Genomic DNA, 7631 nt, shown 5'->3' on the forward strand with positions numbered 1-7631 from the left:
CCGGACTCCTCGCTCGAGTGAGAGCAGCCGCTACTCGACTCCTCGCTCGCGGTGAGAGGGCTGCCGCTCTCCGGCTCCTCTCCTCGCGCCGCAGCCCCTCGGGTCCACGGGTTCTGTTTGTGGGGCATAGCTCGGGGCTGGCACGTGGCTGCCTGGAATCAATCCGTCGCTTCTCAGCCACTCAAACGCGACGTCTCTGCTCACACAACCCCGCGCACCACTCACACGAACTGAACGGGGGGTCAGGGGTCAGAGGGCAATGACGTCCTTCGCACACGCGTTGCCGCCGATGCTGGGCAATGGAGATTGTTTAAAGGGCTGCGTGGCGGGGATTTGGAGTCGATTTTAGAGCGACACACCAATCGCACGCGCGGGACGGGGGGGTCGGGGGTCAGAGGGCAGGGACGTCACTCGTACACGCGTAGCCGATTGGGGGGCTGTATTGGAGATTATTTAAAGGGCTGTGGGGGCGGATATTCGGGATTGGTGTTAGCCCGCAGTCACGAAAGCTTTAAATCGAAATTTATGTTAAGTGTAATGTGTTGGTGTTAATAAATAGTGTTGCCTCCCAAGAAGTTGTGTGTGCCTATCTCAGCCCATTACATATAAGTGTAGATGTGATTATGTAATTCTTGTGTTCATAAAAGTGTAGTGACACAGCGCTGACTGCTGTCCAGCAGCGGCAACTGCAGTGGAAAGTTTGCGCACAAGCCGTTGAGCATATATACGGGTGTGCCGGCCGGGCAGAGGAATTGGGGCAAGGGTCATGGAAGACCGCATAGGGAAGCCTCTGGAACCCTCTGGTCGGTTCGAGAAGGGAGGCGTGGATAGGGCAGAGCCAAGCCGCGCCGAGTAGAATATAAGCAGTGGAGAGCGAGAGCTCCGGGCTGCCGGTTCTGGGAGTGGACTCGTCTCGTCGTCGTTGTCGTTGCCACCGCATTCGCCCAATCATTGCTTGGCCAGACAGTAGTTGGCCTACTCGGTCGATGCCGTCGGGGCAACGTGGACAGGGTCGTGTCTAGGCCGGGCTCTACGGAAACGTGGTCGAGAGAGTGAGGCCGGAGTTGGTGTAAACAAGATAATAAAGAGACGATGTCTCCCGCAACTACCTCGTCTCCGACAGTGTGTGCGACACACACCACACGTCGGAAGGAGAACACTTCACAAGTATAAATGCTGTCTGTGTCAGTCGAGTCACATTTGCTCTAATTTATTTTGATGGTGACCTAAGACAGGAGAAGCAAAATGCACTTCAGGAAGTGATATTTTTATAATGCAGAGGCTGTGCCTGATACACATCTTTCATATGTTGTTAGGCAACCCTGGTGCCCAGTAAACGACATATGGCTAGATCTTTGCATTGAATTCCAAGTATTAATTCCTCCATACTTGTGTACAGTTGAGTTTTTATTCCATTCCCTTCATGAACCATGTTTTTGAACTTTACATCATAGTAAGATAGTACATGCCGATGAATAATTAATAGATGCTTGAAAACATCTATCCCCCACCATCTGCCTGTGTTTGGCCTAATACTCAATCACCCAAAATGCCCAAATTCACCATACATACTCTAGGAATGTAAGCAGGTTAATGCTTGGAAATCCATCACAATCATCACCCCCAAATGTGAAGACATGTCACGAGACTCCCTGACTTTTCTTAAAATACTTGAGAAATACAAATCATAGCTGAATATTTTCAATTCCATGTGTATAAGCCTTTGTATATTTATTTTACAATAAATCTGAGACATGCACAATATAAAACATTCAAATATCAGAAAATATTTAATGTATGTTGAATTTCTTTCACACTGTACATAACCAACCATGCTAAACAAGACATGATAAAAACAATCCAAGTCATAGGTTGCATACAATATACAACTTTGGTTTATTGATTACAAATTACATAAAAGGTTCTGAAATTTTACAATACAGGTATAGTGCAATCTAAATAAGCAAATGCACTTTTACAGTGATTTCCCAAATGTTTATAACTACACAAATACTAGCATGTATGTTCCCAATAAAGTAGGCTCCTTCCAAAATGGCTAAAACCAAAATTGGTTTAGTTGTGCTCAAAATATTGTTCACATATCTGTTCTCTTTCAAGTGACGTTCGAGTCTGTATGGAGTTGCTGTGCAAAATACTGCGGCAACCATTCACTAACTCCAACCCTGAACGAATTTCATCACATTTTTCCATACTTTGTTGTGGCACTTCTGTTAACAGGGCAATTACTGTGCCCCACGGGCCCCACACGTTCACAAGTAATTGCGATTCACACCACAGCACCTGGAGTACCGTTGATGTTCAACAACCATGAATTAGCAGGAGGACCAAGCGAACGTATCCTTCTGAGGACAAACCTCGACCACCGCCATAAAGTGCTTTCGGGCTTTCTACATCACGGGTAGTCAGCCATCCTTGTGCTTCTTGATGATGTCAACCAGCTCTTTCAGACACGACAGGTGGTACACGGCCCTGAGAAGAGACACGATTGAGAGAAAATTACTTGGTTGACTTATCATGGTGGAAGCCAGAACAATCTCACCAAGTCTCAGGAGGGTTTGGTAGTGATATTTTGCAAATTTCATTAGCGAGTGGTATGTGAGAGGAAACCGGAGAACCCGGTGAAAACAGAGGGAGTAAAATGCAAAACTCCGCAAATAGATTCAAGATTCCATTGCTGTATTACTAACTCCTGGTTACCTCTCAGCCAAAATCTCTAATATATGCTATTCCCAAATAGTCTCCCATCTAAGTAATAACCAGGCTTACCTGCTTAGCTTATAACATTCATAATCTGACATCATACTTAGAGGCGGTGCAGCGTCTAAGCTGTGCGTGAGTGTGAATATAAAGATAAATTCACAATGGCGTGGAGGGGTTTTCCCAGGGACGATCAGCCCCTAGGAAGATGTCTGTGTTGAATCTGCCCGGGGAGGGGGCCTCCAAGCCGGGGGAGTCCAACGCCATGTGCGCCCTGCTCAGCAGCTCCTCCAATGAGGCTGTGCATCAAGAATCACGCATCGCATGTCACAACCATATGGGTGGCCGCTCGGCCGTCTCTGTGAAAAAAGACTGAATATGTAACTGAAAAGATATGAAATGTCATCTGCTATATACAGACTATATCTATATATACACACACCTAGGGATCTAAGGTCCTCTGACACGGGCCCCTCGTTGGCTACATTCGTAAGGCTAGAGATGTCCAAATCTTTGAGCCACTCTGGGTAGTTTGGTCTGCTTTGCGGGTTCTGAGCGGCACCTGCTCTCTTCGTGCTGGTATCCGTCTAGTGGCTGCTGGTCTGAGATGCCACATCGCAGTCACGCAGCCAGGCCGGGTACCTGAGCTCAGGAATGCTCGTGATCCCTGACACACCCAGCTCATCCTTTTGGCTTGTCAACGACCTGGAATAGGTACTTGTCGCACAGCCGCCGCCGTTCGGCAACTACTCACGCCTAGTTGCTTCACTGCTCCGTAAGTACGACAAAACGTTCTTCTGGTTAGAAAAAATATATTTTTTGGGCTTCGCCAACAAATTTAACGGCGGCAGAGCCTTGCTGTTTCTCGCTATTTAGCTCAACCGTTCAGTTGGCTTATTGCCCCTCACCAATGATGCGCCGAGGCTATGCGCGGTGACCCCGAGAGATGACTGCTTGCCTCTGTGCGACACCACGAGCCCTCGGTGGGCGCCAGGCGAGCAGAGCAAGGACATGGAGGAACCGTCAGCTGGCGCCGCTAGGAGCTGGTCCGTGGTTAGACTGACCATCTTTCTCTGAACCACGACCGCTGCAGCGCAGCAGTGAGGCTGCACGTGCCCGAGATGAGGTCCTCCACAAGCAGCATGCCACCTGCAATGTAAGACCCACAGACATTTTACTGGTACACAATGCATTTGCTCTCCCCTAGATTCCTTGACCCCTGAACGGCAATCCTGCAATGTTGCCTTACTTTGCGCCATCAGTAACTAATGATGTTATCCGTTTGTGGAGTTTGTGAAAAAAAATCAAGAATATTGGATAAATCAGTGCATGAGCTGTTACTGTTTAAACTTCAGATGTGTCCAGTCTAGGATCTGCAAATTTTTACACAAAGGTTGGAGGATCACTTTGATTTCACAAACTTTACAAACTCGATAATCAGTGAAGTTACTGGAAGATGACAGGAGAAAGAAATGCATGCACCGACCTATCTGTTCAGACCTATGCTATCCTCTCATATGCGTGTGCTTACTATGGATAGTTTTCTCTGACATAAAATGAACTCATTACTGGAATTTGCCAAGTATCCCAGTGTGGGACTCTCACGAAAATGTCTCTTTAGACCTCATTAAGGGGTTTTTTTTTTCTCGGGGAATAACATTACATTCATGATAGCATAGCATACTTGGCAAGCACCCAGTATAAGTAACTAGCTTCGATACGATTGCACCGCCTGCACACTCGATAGCCACTCGAGCGCAAGCACCACGGAGCGATTCCTCGCGTGGTGAGAGGCGCAACCCACCCTCATCCACGCTGCGCATCCTCCTCTCCTCCACGTGTCTCCGCTCCGCCATGCTCTGCACGCATCCTGGGTGGCGGTGACGCACAGATTCCGCTCTGCTCAAAGTCCTCGATGTAGGCGTCCAGCACATCGCTCGCCGACGAGTAGCACCGCTCTCCATACACCACAGGGCTGCGGTAGCGCCCGCTTCCGGTCCGGAGCAGCGAGCTGCCCAGGCTGCTGCGGGGGCTTGTGAAGAGGTCCGTCACTGTGCTGTCGCCCGAAGGGCTGCTTGTTTCACCACCGTTGCTGTACATTTTGTACGATTTGGGATGCCCGGACCGGATGGGGCCAGGGAGAGGAATGGCTGTGGCTACCAGGTCACCACTGGTCCTGGTATGGGGGTCACCATGAGGAGCTGCTGTGTGCGGAAAGTGGGTCCGACGTCACAACGCATGGGCCAGTGTCAACCACTTCGCGTTAGCAGCTTCAGCGTTAGGTCTCTTAAGCTACTGTGGCTGTTGTCCTTTTTTCAACAAAAATCCCTGCCTTTCCCATGGTTTCCTTCAACACACCTGCAAGCTCTATGTACAATTGAAATGTCACAAATGCACTACCTGCATACTACTACATTATGAATGATATACATTTAAGAAATTAGCTGGAGACAACTCCATATTTAAAACACACAATTCAAAAGAGAAGGCTTAACATTTAACATTGGTTAACGTTTGGCATGCACACCTGCATATCAACAAATTACTGTACTACTAATACAATGCATGCTAAATATTAATAGTGGTATTACAGTAGTATGACTACTTATATTTATATATTATCGCACCTCCGAAGAGCACGGTGGGCTTGGTACGGTACGAAAGAGGTTCAACACACATACAGAATACAATACTTTCTGAGCACATTATGCATACCGAACCTCCAAGTTCCTTACCCTACCCTGAATAACAACGTGTGCGGAGTACAGCTCCTTTTTCAATCCATTGCTGGCTGACAGCTGTCCCATGCTATGCAGCTCCCAGGGAGAGGGGTTATTTACCATACTTCACCACGCTGGTCAGTGTGAATTTGGTGATGGCAGGGGACTATAGAAGTGCATTACAACCATGTACTGAACATTGCTGCACAATGTCAGGGGGCTATAGAAGTGCATTACAACCACGTACTGAATATTGCTGCACTGATGGCAGGGGGCTATAGAAGTGCATTACAACCATGTACTGAATATTGCTGCACCGGTGGCAGGGGGCTATAGAAGTGCATTACAACCATGTACTGAATATTGCTGCACTGATTGCAGGGGGGTATAGAAGTGCATTACAACCACGTACTGAATATAGCTGCATTGGTAGCAGGGGGCTATAGAGGTGCATTACAACCACGTACTGAATATTGCTGCACTGATGGCAAGGGGCTATAGAAGTGCATTACAACCACGTACTGAATATTGCTGCACTGATGGCAGGGGGCTATAGAAGTGCATTACAACCACGTACTGAATATAGCTGCATTGGTAGCAGGGGCTATAGAAGTGCATTACAACCACGTGCTGAATATTGCTGCACTGGTGGCAGGGGGCTATAGAAGTACATTACAACCACGTACTGAATATTTCTGCACTGATGGCAGGGGGCTATAGAAGTACATTACAACCACGTACTGAATATTGCTGAAGTGGTGGCAGGGGGCTATAGAAGTGCATTCCAACCACGTACTGAATATTGCTGCACTGGTGGCAGGGGGCTATAGAAGTGCATTACAACCACGTACTGAATATTGCTGCACTGATGGCAGGGGGCTATAGAAGTACATTACAACCATGTACTGAATATTGCTGCACTGATGGCAGGGGGCTATAGAAGTGCATTACAACCATGTATTGAATATTGCTGCACTGGTGGCAGGGGGCTATAGAAGTACATTACAACCATGTACTGAATATTGCTGCACTGATGGCAGGGGCCCACCGCGCGCTGAACTCCGCGTTCCCGTCTGCGGCCCTGGCGAAGGCGAGGTACTCGTGTTCCAGTCGCAACCTCGCCCTCACCAGGCCCCGCAGCGTCGCCACCGCCGAACAGCCGCTGTCCGCGGCGCCCTGCAGCTTCCTCTTTCGCGACATATAAACCGCCAGCCTGGCCTGAGAGCAGGCAAAGTTCACCAGGTCGTGGCGTTTGCCGGCTGTGTAGGGGGCCCGGTGCACCATCCAGCCCCTTCGGAAGGCCATCCCCAGTTTCCTGGAGATGGCCCCGAGGAGCTGGTACAGCGGTGCCAATCGCGGGCAGGTTAGGTACAGGTGTTCTAGGTCCTCCCGCTCGGCGCAAAACGGGCACTCCTCCGACGCCCCCGGGGTGACTCGGCTGAGCCACGCGGCCGAGGGCAGCGCCCAGTGGAGCGGCCGCCACCGCAGGTCCCCGCAGCGCTTGCAATGGGGGGCCTGTAAATCCGGCCCCACTGGGGGGTCCGCGTCCTCGGACGGCGCGAGCACGCCTCTCCACTTCGTATCCGGGAGCACCCCCAGCTCGCGGCAGTGCAGCGCCTTGATGCTGCACTCGTACAGCGTCTTCTTGCACGCGCACCGGAAGGCCACGTCCCGGCAGCCGGCGAGCCGCAGCAGCCACCCGGAGTCACCGCCGTCGCGCTCGGGGGGCCGGGCGCACGCAAAGCTCAGCTCTGGGAAGGGAGGGGGGAGGGGGGATGGGGGGAGGAGGAGGGAGGGTGGGGGGAGGGGGGGGGAGTGGGGGGGGGAGAACTCGGGCGTGTCCAGCCGCAGCCGTGACTGGCGCATCGCTTCGAGCGCCGCCCGCAACAACTTCGCCCCGGCCAGCACGGTGCGGAGCCCCGCCGCCCCACTGATATCGGCCGCGGGTTTCCACGTGGGGTGCCCGCCGCGGTCCCGCACCAGGTCCGCCACCATCCGCACCCCGCCGAGGCGAAGCGGCGGGCCAGCGCCGCCTCCTCCCGGATCCCCGCGAAGCGGCCGTTGTGGAACAGGGGCTCGCGCAGAAACTCCCCGAGCGTGCTGCCGCGCGTCCAGGAGGCTCCGCTGGAAAACCGGCAGTCTCCCGTAGTCCACCTGGGCCAGGTCCATCAGGAATAGTTCGCGCCCATAGCC

At 51.4% G+C, this 7631-nt stretch overlaps 1 long non-coding RNA gene across 2 annotated transcripts; it reads right to left on the reverse strand.

Moving 5' to 3' along the window:
* Positions 1 to 1859: 1859 nt before the first annotated feature.
* On the reverse strand, positions 1860 to 5951 carry LOC142907058 (uncharacterized). Of its 2 annotated transcripts, none has more exons than XR_012930725.1 (3): positions 4523 to 5951; positions 3677 to 3867; positions 1860 to 2490 (listed from the first exon to the last, which is right to left on the reverse strand). It is a non-coding gene; the product is annotated as an uncharacterized LOC142907058 (long non-coding RNA). The 2 variants fall into 2 exon arrangements; XR_012930726.1 differs by having other exon boundaries at positions 3783 to 3867; positions 4523 to 5939.
* Positions 5952 to 7631: the final 1680 nt, after the last annotated feature.

This window comes from Petromyzon marinus, chromosome 74, assembly GCF_048934315.1.
Source record: "Petromyzon marinus isolate PM22_M1 ecotype Great Lakes invasive population chromosome 74, UKy_Petmar_22M1.pri1.0, whole genome shotgun sequence".
NCBI lineage: Eukaryota > Metazoa > Chordata > Hyperoartia > Petromyzontiformes > Petromyzontidae > Petromyzon > Petromyzon marinus.